Source organism: Somniosus microcephalus, chromosome 13 (genome assembly GCF_052327205.1).
Source record: "Somniosus microcephalus isolate GS21.2 chromosome 13, FLI_Smic_1.0, whole genome shotgun sequence".
Lineage (NCBI taxonomy): Eukaryota > Metazoa > Chordata > Chondrichthyes > Squaliformes > Somniosidae > Somniosus > Somniosus microcephalus.
Genome location: NC_140999.1, coordinates 70,860,136 through 70,882,338, shown reverse-complemented (window position 1 = coordinate 70,882,338; position 22,203 = coordinate 70,860,136). Strand labels below are relative to the sequence as shown.

Genomic DNA, 22,203 nt, shown 5'->3' with positions numbered 1-22,203 from the left:
AGCTGTGGTGGAGGTGAGGTAATGTCAGAGGTGGGCAATGTTGTAGCAATGGAAGTAAGTAGATAGATAAGATAAGGAATTTGAAACCCAGCTTGAGGTCAAAAAGGCCAATGAAGTTTGGCATCATCAGCCTGAGCAACCAACTGGGGAGAGAATGAAGTTGGGACAAAGAGATGACATTTTTGATAAGAGCTAAACGGGATGGCTTAGGTTTTGCCACTGTTCAGTTGGTGGAAGTTCTGGCTCATCTATATTTTGATCTTGGATAATCAATCTGACAGCACAGTGGTGGTCATGAAGTTCAGAGTGGTGGCCTAGATGTAGAACTGTCATAAGCATACATATGGAAACTGATCCTGATATCTATGGATAATGTTTCTGAGGGCCAACACCATAAAGGAGGTGGTGACAGTTGGAACCTTGGAGTCCTGAGGTACCTTATAGGGTTTGGAGGAGAAGCTATTGCTAGAGATACATTGGCTAGACCCAATTCACATACGAACCGGGGTCAAGCAAGGCTATGTCATCGCACCAACGCTCTTCTCGATCTTCCTTGCTGCAATGCTCCATCTCACCCTCAGTAAGCTCCCCGCTGGAGTGGAGCTAATTTACAGAACTAACGGGAAACTGTTCTACCTCCGTTGCCTCCAGTCCAGATCCAAGGTCGTCCCATCCTCTGTCGTCGAATTACAATATGCAGACGATGCTTGCATCTGTGCTCACTCAGAGGTCGAACTCCAAACCAGCGTCAACACCTTCACTGAAGTGTACGAGAGCATAGGCCTTACACTAAACATCCGTAAGACAGGTCCTCTACCAACATGCCCCGCCACACAGTACTGCCCCCCCCCGATTATCAAAATACACGACAAGGCCTTGGGCAACGTGGACCACTTTCCATACCTCGGGAGCCTACTGTCAACAAGGGCAGATGTCGACGACGAAGTCCAACACCGCCTTCAGTGTGCCAGTGCAGCCTTCGGTCGCCTGAGGAGAGTGTTTGAAGACCAGGACCTCAAACCCAGCACTAAGCTCATGGTCTACAGAGCAGCAGTGATACCCGCCCTGCTGTATGCCTCAAGAGACATGGACCATGTACAGCAGGCACCTCAAAGCACTGGAGAGGTACCACCAACGCTGCCTCCGCAAGATCCTGCAAATCCATTGGCAGGATAGGCACACCAACATCAACTACTCGGAGCTCCAGCACAGCAAGAGAGCCCCAGGTGGGCAGAGGAAACGCTTCAAGGACACTCTCAAAGCCTCCTTGAAAAAGTGTAACATCCCCACCGACACCTGGGAATCCCTGGCCCAAGACTGCACAAAGTGGAGGAGAAGCATCCGGGAAGGCGCCGAACACCTCGAGTCACTTCGCCTGGAGCAACAGGAAGCCAAGCGCAGGCAGCACAAGGAGCACACGTCAACCCAAGCACCCCACCCACCCGCCCCTTCAACTACCGTCTGCCCCACCTGTGACAGAGACTGTAGTCCTACATTGGACTCATCAGTCACCTGAGAACTCATTTTTAATGTGGAAGCAAGTCATCCTCGGTTCGGAGGGACTGCCTAAGAAGAGAAGAGGAGGTGGGGCAGGTGGACATAGAACCAAGTGAGGGTGGTCCTGTGGAGGTCACCCATAGGGGAAAGGTGTTGAAAGAGGGCAGATTGGCCAGTTGTGTTGAATGCTGTGGAGAGATCAAGGAGGGATAATCTGTCACAGGTGCAGTCACAAATTATGTCATTCATAACTGGCCAGAGGGTCTTGGTGCTGTGAGCAGCATGAAAATTGAACTGAAGGGATTGAACAGGGAATTATGTGAGTGGAGCTGAGGTCAAGGACTTTACAGAGGAATGGAAGGTTCAAACTGGGGCACTAGTTGGAGAGAATGTAAGGGTCAAAGGTGGGCTTTCTGAGGAAGGAGTGATGGCAGTTTTGAAGGGGAGGGTGACATTGTTAACTAGGCTCCCTTTGCACAGGCAATGTCAGCATACACTGGGATAAGGATCAGTAGTTGTGTGAACAAGAGTTGGATTAGAAGCGGATTGATGGAGCAAGAAGCAGGTTTCATGGAGGAGTGAGTCTGGTGATAGGTGGGGGCAGAAGTTAATGACATGAGGTCATGTCAGGGATTGGGGAGGAGAAGGCAGAGGTGGCCAAGCTGATAGTCCCAATCTCATATGAAAAAGTCCATAAATACTTTACATTGGGTGTTAATCACAGAATCACAGAAACCCCACAGTGCAGATAGAGGCCATTTCGGCCCATCGAGCCTGCACCGACACATATCCCACCCGATCCCCGTAACCCCTACACCAACACATATCCCACCCTATCCCCGTAACCCCACATATTTTAATCCCCCTAACACTAAGGGTCAATTTATCATAGCCAATCAACCTAACCTGTGTAGTGTATGTAACGTTCCACCTTTAAGAGAACTATTTTAAGGATTGCACTACTTTATCTTGGCTGCTGTATACTGTAGTACCGGTGGTGACCACACCGGTATATAAGTGCTGTGTAAGGATTTATTGGGCAGTTCCGCCCTGACCTTCAACCAGTAAAGTCCTGTTAAAGTTTACTCTTGTGGTCTGTGTAGTAATTCGCAATATAACACACAGACTTAACAGTGGCGACGAAGACGATCTTACCCTGCGGCAGAGACTATCCAAGGCAGTTTAACGGGTGTCGAGAGGAGGCATCTGCCCTCGTCATTCTGCTGAGAGAAGACTCGGGTCTGCAGAGCAATGGAAGAATTCTAACACTAAGCCTTCCATCAGCAACAGGCAGGATCATCCCTTCTATCACGGTGGTGGGTAAGCCGATCAGCGACAAACAGCGAGTCGGTCACGTTGACTGTGAAGTAGGGGAGGGAAAAATGGAGGATATAAGGGCGGAGAACTCGACCACGGCCGGGGGAAAAGAGCCGGACAGAAGTCGGGGCTAGAGGCGCTGAGACTGGGCAGCGTAAGGCACGGAAGCCGCGGTGCAGGCAAACGCAGCCGGTGTGAGAGACCGGGCTGCAAGCGGGCTGGGAGATGCAGCAGCGTCGAGAGCAAACTCGACCGCGACCGGTTAAAAAAAAAGAGGCCGGGCAGCTACCGAGGCCGCGAGGCGCAGCGACCGAGAACCGCTTGCGCGGGAGAAAAGAAAAGAAAACCGCGGAGAACTCAGCCGCAGCCGGGGGGGAAAGGACCGGACTGCAAGAGGGGCTGGGAGGCACGATTGAAAACCGCTGGGGAGGGCGAACGCAGCAATACGGCAATCGCCGTTACAGCCAGTGGGGAGCCCGAGCGAGCGGGAGAGACAGAGCCGAGCGAGCGAGTGAGACCGAACGAGCGAGGGAGACCGTGCGAGCATGGGAAACTGCCATTTTCGGAGGCGGGGAAGAAGACAAGCGCGGGAAACCGCCATTTTTGAAAAAAAAAGAAAGTTAAAGAAAAATTTCGTTGTTGTTTCTCAAAAAGATTGCGAAGATGCCTAAGCGTGGTAACATCAACGATTTCGATCCCAAGGTGGAAGATTGGGCCACGTATGTAGAACGCATAGAGATATATTGTAAGGCAAATAAAATATCAAATGATGATAAAGCACTAACCTTACTAAACTCAATGGGTGCGAAGACATACGGGCTATTGAAGCATCTTCTATCACCAGCTAAACCAGCGGATCAGACTTTCGCTAATATTGTTACTGTCCTGAAGGATTATTTGAACCCCACACCGCTGATGTTAGCGGAACGATTTAAATTTTATGCGAGGACGCAACTGAACGAGGAAAGCAACGCGGAGTACTTGGTTGAACTGCGTAGGCTAGCGAAATACTGTCAGTTTGGGGAAAATCTGACAGAGGCACTGAGAGACAAGTTCGTGTGTGGGTTGTCGAAGGAAGGAACACAAAAGTGACTGCTCGAAGAGAATGATTTACACTTGATAAGGCTGTCACTGTTGCAGCATCGCACGAAGCCGCAGCGAGAGGCACTGCGGAAATGCAGCTGAAGGCAGCGGTACTCGGCGTAGATCAAATGGTTTCGGGTACAACGAAATGTTATCGTTGTGGGAAGACAACACACGATCAGAACCAATGCTGGTTTAAAAACCAGGAATGTAGAAAATGTGGCAAGCTTGGTCACATAGCTAAAGTATGCCGGTCAGGAAAGAAGACCAGCAACAAAAAGTCACCGCAGAAAAAGTACAGAAAGGTACATAAGGTGGCTGTGAAGAGTTCGGATGAACAGAATTCGGATTCAGACTCCAACAGCAAGGAACTGGGTAGTCTGAGAATTCACAATGTGAGTAAGGAAACTGACCGACAAACTATCTGGGTCACACTGCAGATAGCAGGAGTCCAAGTGAAGATGGAATTGGACACCGGATCGGCGTTGACGGTCATGAATAAGCAAGATTACAAAAAGTTATTCAAACATATTCCCCTACGGGATACGAAGATAGTATTGCAGACATACACGGGGCAAAAAGTATACCCCATCGGAAAGATAAAAGTCAAGGTGATACACAAGGGCAAAGAACACCAAGGAATGGACTTATATGTACTACCTGAGGGAGGTCCACCACTTCTGGGACGGGAGTGGATCAGGAAAATAAATATGGACTGGCACTCCCTAAACGCAATAACGGTAGATCCCGGAAAGAAAGATGTCAAACCTGAACGATTGTCCGGAATATTGGATGAGGCTAAAGAGGTATTCCAACAGGGACTGGGAACACTAAGAGGAATTAAGGCAAAAATCAAGATTGCAGAACATGCAAACCCAAAATTTTTCAAAGCCAGACCGGTACCTTATGCGATACGACCTGCTGTGGAGGCTGAACTGGAAGGGCTTGAACGTTCAGGGGTACTGTCTAAGGTGGACTGGAGTGAGTGGGCCACGCCCATTGTTCCCGTCATGAAGCAGTCATCGAGTAACAAGCCAGGGGAACCGGGGAAGGTCCGCATCTGTGGAGACTTCAAGATCACAGTTAATCCGGTGCTTCACACGGTGCAATATCTGCTTCCGCGGATTGAGGATATCTTTGCTTCATTGTCTGGCGGGAAACACTTCACCAAGATAGACCTGGCGCAAGCGTACTTACAGATGGAAGTTGAGGAAGAGTCGCGCCAGTATCTCACAATCAACACGCACAGAGGCTTGTATCGATATAATAGACTGGTTTTTGGAGTGGCTTCGGCTCCAGCAATTTGGCAGAGGGCCATGGAGCAGGTCTTACAGGGAATTCCAAGCACTCAGTGTTACTTGGACGATATCCTGATTACAGGAGAGGACGAGGAGGAACACCTCGCAAATTTGAAACTGGTGCTCACCAGGTTGAAGGAATATGGCCTTCGAGTTAATCGCCAGAAATGTGAGTTCTTTCAGAAACGGATCTCGTACTGTGGTCATGTCATTGACCAGGAGGGGCTGCACAAGTCACCTGACAAGATCGAAGCTGTTGTGAAGGCCCCCGCTCCAGAAAATGTATCCCAGTTGAGGTCATTCCTAGGGTTGATTAACTATTACCATAAGTTTCTGCCAAATCTATCCACGGTGCTGCACCCGCTGAATGCTCTTTTGCAGAAAGAAGTACCATGGAAGTGGAGCGAGGACTGTGAGAAGGCCTTTCGCAAAAGCAAGGCATTGATCACCTCAGAGGAAGTGTTGGCTCATTTCAACCCAACGCTATCTATTCGTTTAGCTTGTGATGCTTCTCCTTATGGTATTGGAGCAGTACTCTCACACAAGTTGCCAAATGGCTTGGAAAGGCCAGTCGCATTTGCATCCAGATCATTGACCTCCGCTGAGCGCAACTATGCTCAGATAGATAGGGAGGCTCTCAGCCTGGTGTGGGGAGTAAAGAAGTTTAATCATTACCTGCAGGGCCAGAAGTTTACACTGCTGACAGACCACCAGCCGTTGGTATCCATATTCAACCCTAAAAAGGGCGTTTCCATTATGACAGCGCAAAGGCTACAGAGGTGGTCCATTTTCCTAGGGGCACACCACTATGACATTGAATACAAAGGATCAAAACAGCATGGAAATGCTGACGGTTTATCGTGCCTACCGTTGCCAACGGTAGAAGAGGCGCCTACAGTGGACTCAGTGGAGATGTTCCACTCAACCATAGTGGAATGTCTACCAGTAACAAATTCTACGATCGAAAAGGAAACAAGAAATGACCCGACTCTCTCACGAGTCTACGATTTAACGGTGAAGGGATGGCCAGCACATGGCGAACCAATGTTGCCAGCATTTTCGCAAAGAAGAGAACAGCTGTCAGTGTGCCGAGGAACTTTGATGTGTGGATCCAGAGTGGTGATTCCACCCAAACTCCAGCATAAAGTGCTAAAGGAGCTTCACGAGGGGCATCTGGGTGGAGTGAAAATGAAGAACCTAGCCAGAGCGTTTGTGTGGTGGCCAGGTATCGATGGAGACATCGAAGAAATGACCAAGAGCTGTCTAGGATGCCAGAAGGTCCAAAACGCCCCACCACAAGCTCCTCTGCATCCATGGGAGTGGCCCTCATCTCCATGGCAAAGGGTACATATCGACTTTGCTGGTCCATTTATGGACTCAATGTTCTTAATCGCGGTGGATGCACACTCCAAGTGGCCGGAGGTAATAAAGATGTCCTCCACCACCACGGAAAAAACCATCACAGTATTAAGGACCATATTTGCCAGGAATGGGCTGCCGGAACAGATCTGTTCTGATAATGGACCGCAATTTGTGTCTGAAGAATTCAGGAAGTTCTTAAAAAACAATGGGGTTAAGCACTACACGTCCGCCCCATACCATCCCGCCACCAATGGATTGGCTGAAAGGTTTGTCCAGACCTTCAAGAAGGCCATAAAGGCCATGGGTAATGAAGACATAAATCTACAACATAAGGTAGATAACTTCTTGTTGGCGTACAGGAATGCAACACATGCGGTCACAAACCAAACTCCCGCCATGATGTTTTTCAATAGAAGACTAAGATGCCGGCTGGATTTGATCAAGCCAAACATCAGAAGGGACGTAGAGAACCGGCAATTTCAAGGCATGAGTGAAAGGCCAACTAGAACCTTCCAGATAGGTCAACAAGTTTTGGCCCGGGACTACCGTACCGAGAAATGGCAGCCTGGAACTATTTGCAAACGACTAGGACCGCTGATGTATACCGTGGACATTGGTGAAAGCATAATAAGGCGCCATGTTGACCAGGTCATAGAGTCATCCGAAAAGGGCCAACCTACTCCACAACTCTATACGCCTAATGTTGAAGCAGAGATACCCATTGTATCTACCTCCGATCCGGTAATACTGGAATCAGATGAACCTGACACTGGCATTCAAGCCGAATCGACCTTACCAGAAGAACCTACTACACCACCGAAAACTACTACACCACCGAGGCATTATCCGGACCGAGTCAGGAAGCCTCCAGAGAGACTGAATCTGTGAACTGTTTTTACATGAAGTTGTGTATATATGTTATGATGTTATGTTAATGGGAATATATACTGTTAACCTAAAAAGGGAGGATTGTAGTGTATGTAACGTTCCACCTTTAAGAGAACTATTTTAAGGATTGCACTACTTTATCTTGGCTGCTGTATACTGTAATACCGGTGGTGACCACACCGGTATATAAGTGCTGTGTAAGGATTTATTGGGCAGTTCCGCCCTGACCTTCAACCAGTAAAGTCCTGTTAAAGTTTACTCTTGTGGTCTGTGTAGTAATTCGCAATATAACACACAGACTTAACAACCTGCACATCTGGTGAGAATGGAGAGGGCAGGGTAAGATGGTCAGAGGAGTCTTGGTTTATTTTTTTACCCTGCATGATGACTCTGGAGTAATGGGGAACGGTAGCATAGTGGTTATGTTACTGGGCTAGTAATCCAGAGGCCTGGACTAATGATCCAGAGACAAGAGTTCAAATCCCACCACAGTAGTTGGGGAATTTAAATTCAGTTAATTAAGTAAATCTGGAATGAAAAGCTAGTATCAGTAATGGTGACGATGAAACTACCGGATTGTCGTGAAAACCCATCTGGTTCACTAATATCCTTGAGGGCAGGAAATCTGCCATCCTTACCCGGTCTGGCCTATAGGTGACTCCAGACCCATAGCAATGTGGTTGACTCTTAATTGCCCTCTGAAATGGCTTAGTAAGCCACTCAAGGGCAATTAGGGATGGGCAATAAACGCTGGCCTTGTCAGCGACACCCACATCCAAATAGGACTGTTTGGCCACAAAAAGGAAGCGGTTGTATTGCTGATAGGGTTAGATGAAGTAGGGTGGGAGGAGGCTTGTGTGGAGCATAAACACCAGCATAGACCTGTTGGGCCAAATGGCCTGCTTCTGTGCTGTAAATTCTATGTAATCTCTGCTTGAGGTACTGAAACCTGATTATGAGCTAGGTGGCTCAAGTCTGCAGCCCTCAGATTTGAGGGTGTTGAGATGGGAACTGTACTGGGAGGGACATTGGTGCAAAAGAAGTGCTAAAGGCAGAACCAAGAGAGCTGGTGAACAGATGGACAGGAATTTGGAAGTTTATGTCTTCATTGTTGTGGGAAATGAGAGAAGTTTAGGAAGGACATGAAGGTTTTGGAGAGGGTACAGAAGAGATTTACTAGAATGGTTCCAGGGATAATGGATTATGTGGATAGACTGGAGAAGTTGGGGTTTTCTCCTTTGAGCAGAGAAGGCTAAGAGGAGATTTGATAGAGGTGTTTAAAATCATGAAGGGTTTAGATAGAGTAAATAAAGAGAAACTGTTTCCAATGGCTGAAGGGTCGATAACCAGAGGGCACAGATTTAAGGTGATTAGCAAAAGAACCAGAGGCGACATGAAGAAAAACTTTTTTACACAAGTGGTTAGGATTTGGAATGCGCTGCCTGATAGGGTGGTGGATACGGATTCAATAGTAACCTTCAAAAGGGAATTGGATAAATACTTGGAGGAGAAAAGATTGCAGGGATATGGGGAAAGAGCCGGGGAGTGGGGCTAACTGGATTGCTCTTCAAAAAAGTCAGCGCAGACTCAGTGGGCCGAATGGCCTCCTTCTGTGCTGTACTATTCTATGATTCTATAAGTTTATCTAGGGTTGGAGGATGAAGGGACTGGTGTTTAATGTGGAGATATGGAGGGAGATGAGGAAGTGATTGAAACTTCAGAGGTGCGAGCTCTCAGATGATAGCAAGGCCGAGAGGGTATGAATGGGGGAGTTGTTGTGTAGAGTGAGGTCAGAAGGGTAGTCGGAGGAGAGTGGGCATCTCGATAATGGTTGAAATGTCTGAGGATGAGTTGTTGCTCAACGTGTACAGACTGCATTAGGAGAGCTCACTGAAGAAATGCATAGCTTGAGAGTTGGAGTAGACAAGAACTATAAAAGAGTAACCAGCAAGGAGTCAAGGGAGCAATTAGGAGATGGACAGCAGGATGGGAGAAATTACACGAGAGAATTGTATGGGTGTGGAGGGCAGGGGGAAGAAGAGGTAGAGATTAAGGTAGAAGGGAGAAATACAGGAGTATTCAAGGAGAATACGAGATATATAAGTCTACATCATATATGTTTAGTATAAATATTAGCAAGAATTACATAATCTATCATAAACTTCATGTCATGAGAGGATTGGGGTCTCTGTAGCCCTGTACACTGGAAGAGGGGAGGGAGAGAGCGGTTTGGTGCTTGGGATGTGGTTCTCCCATTGCTACACTGCCAGAGTGGGTGAGGGAGGGAGCAGGTTGGTGCTTGGGATGGAGATTCCCCCATCGGTACACTGTCGGTGGGGTGGTCTGTATCCCTGGTCTTTACCTTCCACCAGAGCCCTGAGCCACTGGAGTTTGCTTCCCTCTCTCCAACTTTGCTAACCTGCTTTAACTATTCATACATAATCTGGGTCTCATATGTCTTTTATTTCTCTAATTTTTCCCTTTGTGCCTCCTGGTCTCACGCTGGCATCACTTCTGTCAGTTAACCATCTCCTGTTTTCCACCCAATCAGCTTACAGCTCTTTCTTTTCCTCGTGTATCTGGTCTACCTCCTTTCTCTCACTCTGTGTATCTGTAATATCTTCCAGTTCTTCCTTTACAGATGCTGCCTGACTTGCTGAGTGTTTCCAGCATTTATTGTGTTTACATTTGACATCGATTAACCTTGATATATTAAATATATGAAATTATAGATGAAATAAACATAGTGAAAGAGGAATTATTAAGGGGTTTAGCAAATTTGAAAGTGGATAAATCCCCAGGCCTGGATGAAATGTACCCCAGACTGTTAAGAGAAGTAAGAGAGGAAATAGCAGAGGCTCTGACCATCATTTTTCAATCCTCTCTGGCTACAGGTGTGGTGCCAGAGGACTGGAGGACTGCTAACATGGTACTGTTGTTTAAAAAGGGAGAAAGGGATAGATCGAGTAATTACAGGCCAGTCAGCCTAACCTTGGTGGCGGAAAAAATTCTGAGGGACAGGATAAATCTTCATTTAGAAAGACACGGATTAATCAGGGACAGTCAGCATGGATTTGTTAAGGGAAGGTCGTGTCTGACTAACTTGATTACATTTTTTGAGGCGGTAACAAGGAGGATCGATGAGGGAAGTGCATTTGATGTAGTCTATATGGATTTTCACAAGGCTTTTGATAAGGTCCCGCATGGCAGACTGATCCATGGGATCCAAGGCAAAGTGGCAAGTTGGATCCAAAATTGGCTCAGAGGCAGGAAACAAAGGGTAATGGCCGAAAGGTGCTTTTGTGACCTGAAGGCTGTTTCCAGTGGGGTTCTGCAGGGCTCAGCACTGGGTCCTTTGCTTTTTGTGGTATATAACAATGATTTGGATTTGAATGTAGGGTGTATGATTAAGAAGTTTGCAGATGATACAAAAATTGGCCATGTGGTTGATAATGAAGAAGAAAGCTGTAGACTGCAGGAAGATATCAATGGACTGGTCAGGTGGGCAGAACAGTGGCAAATGGAATTCAATCTGGAGAAGTGTGAGGTAATGCATTTGGGGAGGGCTAACACAGCAAGGGAATACACACTAAATGGTAGGACACTTAGAAGTGCAAATGATCAGAGGGACCTTGGAGTGCATGTCCACAGATCCCTGAAGGTAGCAGGACAGGTAGATAAGGTGGTTAAGAAGGCATAAGGGGTACTAGCCTTTATTAGCCAAGGCATAGAATATAAGAGCAGGGAGGTTATGCTTGAACTGTATAAAACACTAGTTAGGCCGCAGCTAGAATACTGTGTACAGTTCTGGTCACCACATTACAGGAAGGATGTGATTACACTAGAGGGGGTGCAGAAGAGATTTACGAGGATGTTGCCTGGGCTGGGGAATTTTAGCTATGAGGAAAGATTGGATAGGCTGGGGTTGATTTCTTTGGAACAGAGGAGGCTGAGGGGAGGCCTAATTGAGATGTATAAAATGATGTGGGGCCTAGATAGAGTGGATAGGAAGGACCTATTTCCCTTAGCAGAAGGGTCAATAACCAGGGGGCATAGATTTAAAGTAATTGGTCAGAGGTTTAGAGGGGTTTTGAGGAGAAATGTTTTCACCAAGGGTGGTGGGTGTCTGGAACTCACTGCCTGAAAGGGTGGGAGAGGCAGAGACCCTCATCACATTTAAAAAGTACTTGGATATGCACTTGAAGTGCCGTAACCGACAAGGCTACAGACCAAGTGCTGGAAAGTGGGATTAGGCTGGATAGCGCTTTGTCGGCCGGCACAGACAAGATGGGCCAGATGGCCTCCTCCTGTGTTGTAAATTTCTATGATTCGATGATCTGCTTTGTCAATAAAATGTCAAACAATTTCATTGCTTTTACAATTACTCAAACAGATATTTAGTAAATTTGTGAATCATTTGTTCTCTGATCCTGGGTATTAATGCACTAAATCCATTATTCTGTAGACCAGCCCTGGAGTGCTGTTGGCAGGTGCAGTTACACACCCTTATACACAAGGGATCAAAGGCAGTCGATGTTTTGCAAATCTCCTGTTGTTGTCTTCTGCACAAATCGCAGTAACACAATAGTGCTGAACACTTGAGATCTCCGACTTGAACATGGCAACGGGTTTAGCCCAGGAGGCTTTAGGGGAGGAATTAACCTGTGCTATTTGTCTGGAGATTTACACAGACCCTGTGATACTCGACTGTAAACACAGCTTCTGTCGAACCTGCATTGAAGAGACCTGGAATGATGCGGCGACTGCCACTTACTGCTGTCCGGAATGTAGAGCAGAGTACAGCCAGAGGCCTGGGCTGGAGAGGAACTTCAAGCTGGCGAATATCGTTCAGAGATACCTGGCTCTGGAGGTCTCCAAGGATGTTGTTCTGTGTAACTATTGCACTGAGAAACCGCGCCCCGCCGCCAAGACCTGCCTGAAGTGCGAAGCCTCGATGTGCCCTGAACACCTCCAGCACCACACCGAGAGCGCTGTGTTTAAAAACCACCTGCTGGTAGATCCCACTGCAGACGTGTCCCGGTGGAAGTGCACAGAGCACCAGGAACTGCTGAAGATTTACTGCAAGGATGATCAAGTGTGTGTCTGCACTCTCTGCACTTTAATCGGGAAACACAAGGACCACCGGTGTGGGAGCATCAGCGAGGGAGAGAAGGAACTGCGGGTAGGTGTGTGTTATGTGCCGCACATCTAGTGCTACTAAACAGGATGAGTGCGACCTTAAGGAGGGGCTGTGAAAAAGATGGCGAGATACCTGCACCTGCCCTTATTGCTCCAAACACTGGTTCGAGACTTACCATCCTTTTCATTGCCTGCTGTATAACCATTATAAATCCAATTAAATCAGTGTTCGTTGTGTGACTTGGCACCATGACCAGTCTAATGCAATTATTTGCAACTGATTTTTTTAATTGCTTATTTAATTGTGGCTTACTTTAGATTACATTTGCTTTTTATATTTAATTTATATTCGACTTCAAGATCCATTGTGCCACACACACTGTTTAAAATGAATAATGGAGGAATTAAAGCAGGAATTGTGTGTGTTAAAGAGGGAATATTTTGAAGTGTTGAATACAGAATCATTGGCAATAGCACTGTGTTGAAGCGAGTCTTGAGACCAGTAGAGGGCGCTCCTCGGCTCAGGGTGCGGACTCTATCAAAGACCTGGTGCACCTGGTGTTAACTGGAGAAGTGGCAAATGTTCTATTCACCAACAGTCACTGTTGTGTATGTGCCTTTAAGGGAATAACTGGTCTTAGACTGCAGTACCGGCAGTGACCACCCCTGTATAAAAGGCCTTAGCAGGCTTCTGTAGTTTCAGTTTCAAGCTGCCTCTTGTTCAGTAAAGTACCTGTTCAACTGTTCTCTCGAAGTCCGTGTATTATTGAGGCGCGGACTTTACAGTGGCGACGAGTAAGTTCGAACTCACCTGCAGTGTGGCATCATCTCACGGGGATCTCGCCTGAAAGGAAGGTCCTGGAAGGTCGTTGTCTGAGCAACGGGTGTCGACCGAGGGCAACCGCCCAAAGAATCCATCGGTGTTTGGAGAATTGCGGGAGAGACTGTGGTTCCAGCGAATTGTGCTGGTAGCAGGTAGCGCGCTGACCCTTCCGGACTGCGGCGGGCTCAAGCTCGATCGAGCGGCTCTACAAATCGGGCTGCGCAGCGTCGCCGGGAAAATAAAACAAGAGAGAGAGGGTGGAGCGGAGCGCACAGGGCGCGGTCGGTGCTTGAGAACAGGACAGCGGAGAGAAATTAAACGGGGGGGAAGGAAAGCGAGACGCGCCGAAGCTGCGGGTCGCCGCCATTACCCCGTAGAACGCTAGGAGCAGCGTGGCAGTAAGGGGAAGAAGCAAAAGCGCGGGAGGCGCCATTTTATCCCGTTGGGGAAGAAGCAAAAGCGCGGGAGGCACCATTTTAAATCACCCAAGATGCCAAAAAGTGGCAGTATCACTGCTTTCGACAACGAGGTAGAAAACTGGACCACGTATGTGGAAAGAATTGAAGTGTACTGCAAGGCAAATGAGGTGGCTGATGGAAAGAGGGCATCGGTATTATTAAATCTGATGGGTGCGAGTACGTACGGCCTATTGCGGAATTTAATTACCCCAGCTAAACCAATGGAGAAAAGTTTTGAGGAGATTGTTAATATCTTACAGGAACATCTAAGCCCTACACCACTGCTGATAGCAGAAAGATTCAAGTTCCATAAAAGAAACCAGCGGAACTACGCAAGTTATCGAAGCACTGCCAGTTCGGAGCAGGACTGGCAGACACCTTACAGGATAAGTTTGTCTGCGGGCTCCAGAGTGAAGGAACCCAGAAACGACTACTTTCAAAAAAGGACCTGACGCTAGAACAGGCTTTCAGCGTGGCAGTATCCTACGAAGCAGCAGCACGGGGAGCTGTGGAAATACAACAGAAACCACAAGAATACAGCGCTAATGAAATGGCGTATGGAGCCGAAAAGTGCTATCGCTGCGGCAGAACAACCCATGAGCAGAAGGACTGCTGGTTTAAAGACAAAATATGCAGGCAATGCGGGAAAATGGGACATATAGCAAGAGTCTGCAGGTCGGGAAAGAGGACCAACATGACAAGAACTACTAAGGAACAGTACAGGAAAGTAAAGAAACTGACAGAAAGTAGTTCAGAAGATCAGGAGAGTGATAAGGACTCCGGGAGCAGGCGACTAAGTTGTTTAAAGTTACACAACGTGATCGCAAAAGAAGATCACCAAACCATTTGGGTCACCCTCATGATAGCAGGGTCCCCAGTGAAGATGGAATTGGACACAGGATCAGCCCTAACTGTCATGAATCGACGAGACTATGAGCGGCTATTCTCACACATACCCTTAAAGGACACGTCCATTGTATTGAAGACATACACGGGGCAAAAGGTCTACCCCAGAGGAAAAATAAGGGTGCCAGTTGAATATAACGGAAAGGAAACACAGAAACTATACATGTATATACTACGAGATGGAGGACCACCATTATTGGGACGTGAATGGATCCGAAGACTACAATTGGATTGGCATTCCATTCTGGCACTAACTGTGACTGACAAAAAAGATGATGACGTCGCACCTAGACGTCTGTCACAAATTCTATCTGACGCGGAAGAGGTGTTCCAACAAGGACTTGGGACTCTAAAAGGAGTAAAGGCAACCATAAAGATTGAGGATAACGCAACCCCAAAATTTTTCAAGGCCAGACCAGTGCCATACGCGATACGCCCAGCTGTGGAAGCTGAACTGGAGAGTCTGGAGCATTCGGGGGTGCTGTCTAAGGTGGACTGGAGCGAGTGGGCCACACCCATCGTTCCTGTAATGAAGAAAGCAGTGAGCAGCACACCTGGGGAGCCAAGGAAAGTTCGCATCTGTGGGGACTTCAAGGTGACTGTGAACCCAGTCCTGCATACATTACAGTATCCGCTTCCGCGGATAGAAGATATTTTCGCCTCACTATCTGGAGGGAAACGTTTTACAAAGATTGACCTGGCTCAAGCGTATCTACAAATGGAGGTGGAAGAAGCATCTAGGAAATACCTCACGATAAACACTCACAAAGGCCTTTACCAGTACAATCGACTGGTATTTGGGGTAGCATCGGTCCCGGCTATGTGGCAGAGGGCAATGGAACAAGTCCTGCAAGGGATCCCGGGGACCCAGTGTTATTTGGACGACATCCTGGTTACGGGCGAAAATGACAATGAACACCTTGCCAACCTGGAACAGGTGCTCACGAGATTGCAGGAATATGGGCTACGAGCCAACCGTCCCAAATGCGAGTTCTTCAGGAGACAAATCTCGTATTGTGGCCACATGATTGATGAGGAAGGGTTGCATAAGTCGCCGGACAAGATTGAGGCTGTAGTCAAGGCTCCAGCACCAGAAAATGTGTCGCAACTGAGGTCGTTCCTCGGGTTGGTGAACTACTACCATAAGTTCTTGCCGAATTTATCTACAATTCTGCACCCACTGAACACCCTACTGCAAACTGGAGTAACATGGAAATGGAGTGATGAGTGTAAGCGTGCCTTTCAGAAATGTAAATGCCAAATCACTTCAAAAGAAGTATTGGCCCACTACAACCCAACGCTACCGATTCGGTTGGCATGTGATGCGTCACCTTACGGCATTGGAGCGGTGCTGTCACACAAATTCCGTGACGGTTCAGAGAGGCCAATAGCCTTTGCATCGCGCTCGCTAACCTCAGCCGAGCATAACCAGATTGACAGGGAGGCCCTCAGCCTGGTGTGGGGGGGTGAAGAATCACTATCTGCACGGGCAGAAATTCACCCTACTGACTGATCATCAACCCCTGGTCTCAATTTTTAACCCAAAGAAGGGCGTTCAGGTGATGATGGTGCAACGGCTGCAAAGATGGTCACTTTTTCTAGGGGCACATCAGTACGACATAGAGTACAAGGGTACGAAACAGCATGGAAATGCTAATGGGCTGTCGCGCCTACCGTTGCCTACGGCGGAAGAAGCACCTGCAGTGGACCCGGTGGAGATATTCCATGCGACCATAGTCGAATGCTTGCCTGTTACAAACGCAAGTATTGAGAAGGAAACCCGAAATGACCCGACACACTCTCGGGTCTATGATTTGACGGTGAAGGGATGGCCAGCATATGGCGACTCACTTGCCAGCATTCTCGCCAAGGAGGGAACAGCTGTCAGTGTGCCGGGGAACCTTGATGTGTGGATCCCGAGTGGTAATTCCACCCAAGTTGAGAGATAGAGTACTCAATGAGCTTCACGAGGGTCATTTGGGAGGGGTAAAAATGAAGAGCCTAGCCAGGGCGTTTGTGTGGTGGCCGGGAATTGATAAAGAAATCGAGGATATGACCAAGAGATGCACAGGATGCCAGAAGGTCCAAAACGCTCCACCACAGGCCCCGCTACATCCATGGGAGTGGCCCTCATCTCCATGGCAATGGGTACACTTTGATTTTGCTGGTCCATTTATGGACTCAATGTTTCTAATCGCTGTGGACGCCCATTCGAAATGGCCAGAGGTCATTAAAATGTCCTCCACCACCACGGAGAAAACTATTGCAGTCCTAAGGACCATCTTCGCCAGGAATGGGTTGCCAGAACAGATCTGTTCCGACAATGGCCCACAGTTTGTGTCTGAGGATTTCCGGAGGTTCCTGAAGAATAATGGGGTGAAACATTACACATCTGCCCCATATCATCCAGCCACAAATGGATTGGCTGAGAGGTTTGTTCAGACCTTTAAAAAGGCCATAAAGGCAATGTATAATGACGACATACCACTGCAACACAAGGTGGATAACTTCCTGTTTGCTTACCGGAATGCGACACATGCAGTAACCAACCAAACTCCAGCCGTACTGTTTTTCAACCGGAGACTAAGATGTCGCTTGGATTTGCTCAAACCAAACATAAGACGAGATGTTGAGGATAAGCAGTTCCAGCACATAAATGAGAAGCCAACCAGGAGCTTCAAGATAGGGCAACCAGTCTTAGCCCGCGACTACCGAACAGAAAAATGGCAGCCAGGCACGATATGCACACAGCAGGGACCACTAATGTACACAGTGGACGTTGGAGAGAGCATTGTGAGATGCCATGCTGACCAGATTCTAGAGTCCCAGGAACAAGCCAAACCTGTACCACAAGCATGTGCACCTGGTAATGAGCCCGAAGTACAGATTGCGTCTACCTCAGAAGCAGGGGTATTGGAAGCTGACGAACCAATCAATGACAATGAGCCAGAATTGACTCCACCGCCAGAACAGGATACTCGAGAAAGGCTCTATCCAGTCCGGATCAGGAAGCCTCCTCAAAGGCTGAACTTATAAATGACTATTTCAGTTGATGTATATATTACTGAGAAAATTGTAATTAGTTATTATTTAGTTGTTAAATGAATGTTATGTACTGTTTATCTAAAAGGGGAGGAATTGTTGTGTATGTACCTTTAAGGGAATAACTGGTCTTAGACTGCAGTACCGGCAGTGACCACCCCTGTATAAAAGGCCCTAGCAGGCTTCTGTAGTTTCAGTTTCAAGCTGCCTCTTGTTCAGTTAAAGTACCTGTTAAACTGTTCTCCCGAAGTCCGTGTATTATTGAGGCGCGGGCTTTACAGTCACTGTTTTCAGATTTTCAGTAAATACAATAATTAGAACATCACAGAATCACAGAAACCCCACAGTGCAGATAGAGGCCATTTCGGCCCATCGAGCCTGCACCGACACATATCCCACCCGATCCCCGTAACCCCTACACCAACACATATCCCACCCTATCCCCGTAACCCCACGTATTTAATCCCCCTAACACTAAGGGTCAATTTATCATAGCCAATCAACCTACATCCTTTATGTTCTGTGGAGTTTGTTAGTTTTATGAAAAAAATGTAACTGTGTTTAACTAATGAATGTTGGTGCAATTGGGGTACAACAGCTTGCAATGATATTGCGCCTTTAATGCAGAAAACGTCTCGAGGCTCTTCACAGCGTGGTGAGAAAAACAGACGCTAAACTAAAGCAACAGAGATTAGGACGGGCTGACCAAAAAACCTGGCCAGAGAGGAGGGTTTGAAAGAGGAGAAGGAGGTGGAAAGGCAGAGGGGTTTAGGAGGGACTTTCAGAGTCTGAAGCCTAGGTGACTGAAGGCACGGCCCCAGCGGCGGGGCAAAGGAAGGGGAATGTAGAAGGGACCGGAATCAGAGGAAGTGAGTGTTTGGTGAGGAGGGTTGTAATGCTGGAGGATGTTACAGAGATAGGGAGGGCAGAGACTATGGTGAGATTAAAGACGAGAAGAATTTTAAATTTGAGACATTTGCGGATCAAGAGCCAATGTAATTCAATGAATGGGACCTGGTGGGGGATTGGATACGGGTGGGGCACAAGTTGGAGCTTGTGAAGGGACGAGGAAGGGTACATATTCAAAACATCATAACCTATTTTCTCATTATAGATGCTGACTGACTTACTTTGTGTTTCTGTGACGGGCAGCAGAGGAGAGTGCGCTCAACTTCCAGGTCTTAACCTGCGATTGCAATCTGAGGTCCTGGTTTGCCAGCTAACCACTGGTGATTTTCTCCTTGTCCATTATCAGGTTAAAGTGTTTCACCAGATCTTTTTGGATAGTTTTGGGTAGTGTCTCAACGCCTTGCAATACCTGTGTCAGAGTGGTCGCATAGTGCAAGTGCCCTGAGCCATTTCCAACTTGCAAAGACTGATGCTCAAGAGAGAACAGCTGAGGCTGCTTTTATATGCAAGGCAGGTTAGTCCAGCTGCAGTTGTCTTTCCTGTTTATGTAATATGTGTGCTACTTTGAACCTATGGACAGGACTGCACTACTTGTTGGGCGTAGTGATACGCAGTACCACTCCTGGCCATAGGGGTATAAATAGTACTGTGGGTACTGATCCCCCTCAGTTCCCGCCTGTGGGCATGAAGTAAAGACCTATGTATAGTCCCTACCTCCAACCAGTAAAGACCTGTTTGAGTTATACGTTTAAGTCTTTGTGTTAATTGTTCAATACAATACACATACTTAACACTGGCGACGAGTCAGGTTCTTACCCTGCGGCAGTTATTCCACGGCGGCTTCGTCCACAGACAGGACGTTGAAGAGAGGTTTCAAATCTCACCACCCCACTGGAAGCGACAGGCATTAGGACCCTGAAGCCTCCATCAGCGACTGAAAACGGGAGGACAGAAGACATCCTGCAGCTTTTTCAACCTCGGTGGTGGGTAAGCCAAGCAGCGTTGGCTGCAAAGACAGGGCTGGGGGAAGTCGGAGGTAGAAGGGCGATCGATCGAAATCCCTGATAAGGGCCGCACTCGGGCTGAAAGGCGCAGCGTCGGCAGACACTGAAGGCGCGAGAGCCGCGGTGAAAAGCGCGGGCGATCGATCGCGGCGGAGATAAGGGCCGCATTCGGGGCTGAAGGGAGACGGCGTCGGGGGACGGGTGAAGACCGCCAAGCGCGGGAAAACCGCCATTTTGTGGGCGGAGGACGACGGCAAGAGCGGGAAGCCGCCATCTTGGATAGCAGTAAAAAAAAAAAATTTAAAAAATCTGAGAAATTGCAAATCTGATAAAGTACTACAATGCCTAAACACGGGAATATTAGCAACTTTGATAGTGACATCGAAGATTGGGCCATATATGTTGAACGAGTTAAAAATTATTGTAAGGCCAATAAAATTCGTGAGGCTGATAAAGCACTAACATTATTAAATTTAATGGGTGCGAAGACATACGGGCAATTGAAACACCTGTTATCACCAGATGAACCGGCGGATAAGACGTTCGATGAGATTGTTACTGTCCTGAAAGATCATCTAAACCCCACGCCGCTGATGCTAGCGGAACGATTTAAATTTTACGACAGAAGGCAGCTACAGCATGAAAGCAATGCTGATTATTTGCTGGAATTGCGTAAATTAGCGAAATATTGCCAGTTTGGAACGGGACTGACAGAGGCACTTCGAGACAAATTTGTGTGTGGTTTATTTAAACAGGATACACAAAAGCGACTGCTCGAGGAGAATGAGCTGATGCTTGAGAAGGCGGTCACTATGGCAGCAGCACACGAAGCCGCAGCGAGAGGCACGGCAGTAATGCAGCTACGGTCACCGGAGCTCAGTGCACACAAATTGGGTGTGAGTTCTGGCAAATGTTATCGTTGTGGAAAGACAACGCATGATCAGAACCAGTGTTGGTTTAAAAACCAAGAATGTAGAACTTGTGGTAGGCTTGGACATATAGCTAGAGTATGCAGGTCAGGGAAGAAGACCAGCAACAAGAAGTCACCGCAAGGAAAATACGCAAAGGTACACAAGGTGACCGAACAGGAGTCCGATTCAGACGCTAGCAGTAATGAACTGGCTAGCTTAAGCTGTAATGAACTGGCTAGCTTAAGAGTACTCAACGCTGGTAAGGGTGCAGACCTCCAGACAATTTGGGTCACTCTTCAGATAGAAGGAGTCCAAGTAAAACTGGAATTGGACACTGGATCGGCATTGACGGTCATAAATAAGAAAGATTACGGAAAGTTATTCCAACATATTCCCCTACAGGATACGGGGATTATATTGAAAACATACACGGGGCAAAGAGTGTACCCCATCGGGAAAATAGAGGTTGCAGTGGTCCACAAGGGCGAAGACAGTCAAATAATGGACTTATATGTGATATCTGAAGGAGGTCCTCCACTACTAGGACGGGAGTGGATTAGGAAAATGAATATGGACTGGCATTTCCTACAAACAATAACGAGTGAGAACTCGGTGAAGATAGTCGGCCCAGACTCTGGAACGGATGATGGTAAGCCCAACTCGGGTGCAAAAGACAAAGTTTCAGCACAGAATTCCACTGAGCAACAACAACATAGTTTAACTGTGGATTCTGAGTCTGGCAAGTCTACTGATGTGCCCATTTCTGAGGGACACCGGGCTCGAACTCAACTCCATTTCAAACTACAACAGCAATTAGAACAAATGCTTCGCCGTTGTGAGCAAGAGTTGAATGCAACGAAAGAGTTCTTTGATATAGAGTTGGAGAATCTGGAAAGACAACAGAAGCAGCTGATGGAGAAAATGGAGCAGGAGCACACAAAACGTCTGATGTCAGAGGAGTTAACGGTCAGCCAACTCCTGCATATGCTGAAGGACAGGACTCTGAAATGGGAAAAACTTGAACACGAACTTCAATATTCAAACGAAAGAGGTTCGGAGCTCTCAAAGGTTATTGGAAGAGCTGAGGTGGCAACACAGACTGAGATGACTGCAACAGAGCAGCCCTTGGATGCCAAAAGTACGCTGACTCACGTCAACGTAGAACAACAGACCGCTGAAACAGCTGCTCCGGTAGAGGGATTGAATAGTCCGATCAATCAATCTCCAAAAGAAGTTGAAGTAGTAAAATCTCAAATGAGGTCATTAGTAAACGACTTGCTGAAAGCCCAGAAAAAGCTGGATGAAGAGGTACGCATGAAGAAGTCTCTTCAGGAAAGATGTCTGGACTTGGAACAAAAGCTGGCTAACGCCCAGCTGGGTATGGAGGAAATAGAAGACCCTCTCGCTGGCCTAGATCAGGACGACACCGAATATTACTATGTCCTGTCCTGCCCAACTTGTAACTTCGACTCCCACCATACAGAAATCATGGAGGAGCACCGAAAGTCTACGGAACATCGGGAGAAGGTGGCTCTACTACGGAAAAAGGAGGGAGAGAAGGAGGAA

The 22,203-nt window shown here is 47.5% G+C and overlaps 1 pseudogene across 1 annotated transcript in view; it reads left to right on the top strand.

The window, feature by feature from the left end:
• Positions 1–12,048: 12,048 nt before the first annotated feature.
• The window catches only part of LOC147108406 (E3 ubiquitin/ISG15 ligase TRIM25-like), a 38,305-nt pseudogene continuing 28,150 nt past the window's right edge, over positions 12,049–22,203 (top strand). Inside the window, exon 1 of the transcript XR_015080587.1 lies at positions 12,049–12,627. The product of XR_015080587.1 is annotated as an E3 ubiquitin/ISG15 ligase TRIM25-like (transcript). The remainder of the gene's footprint in view (positions 12,628–22,203) is intronic.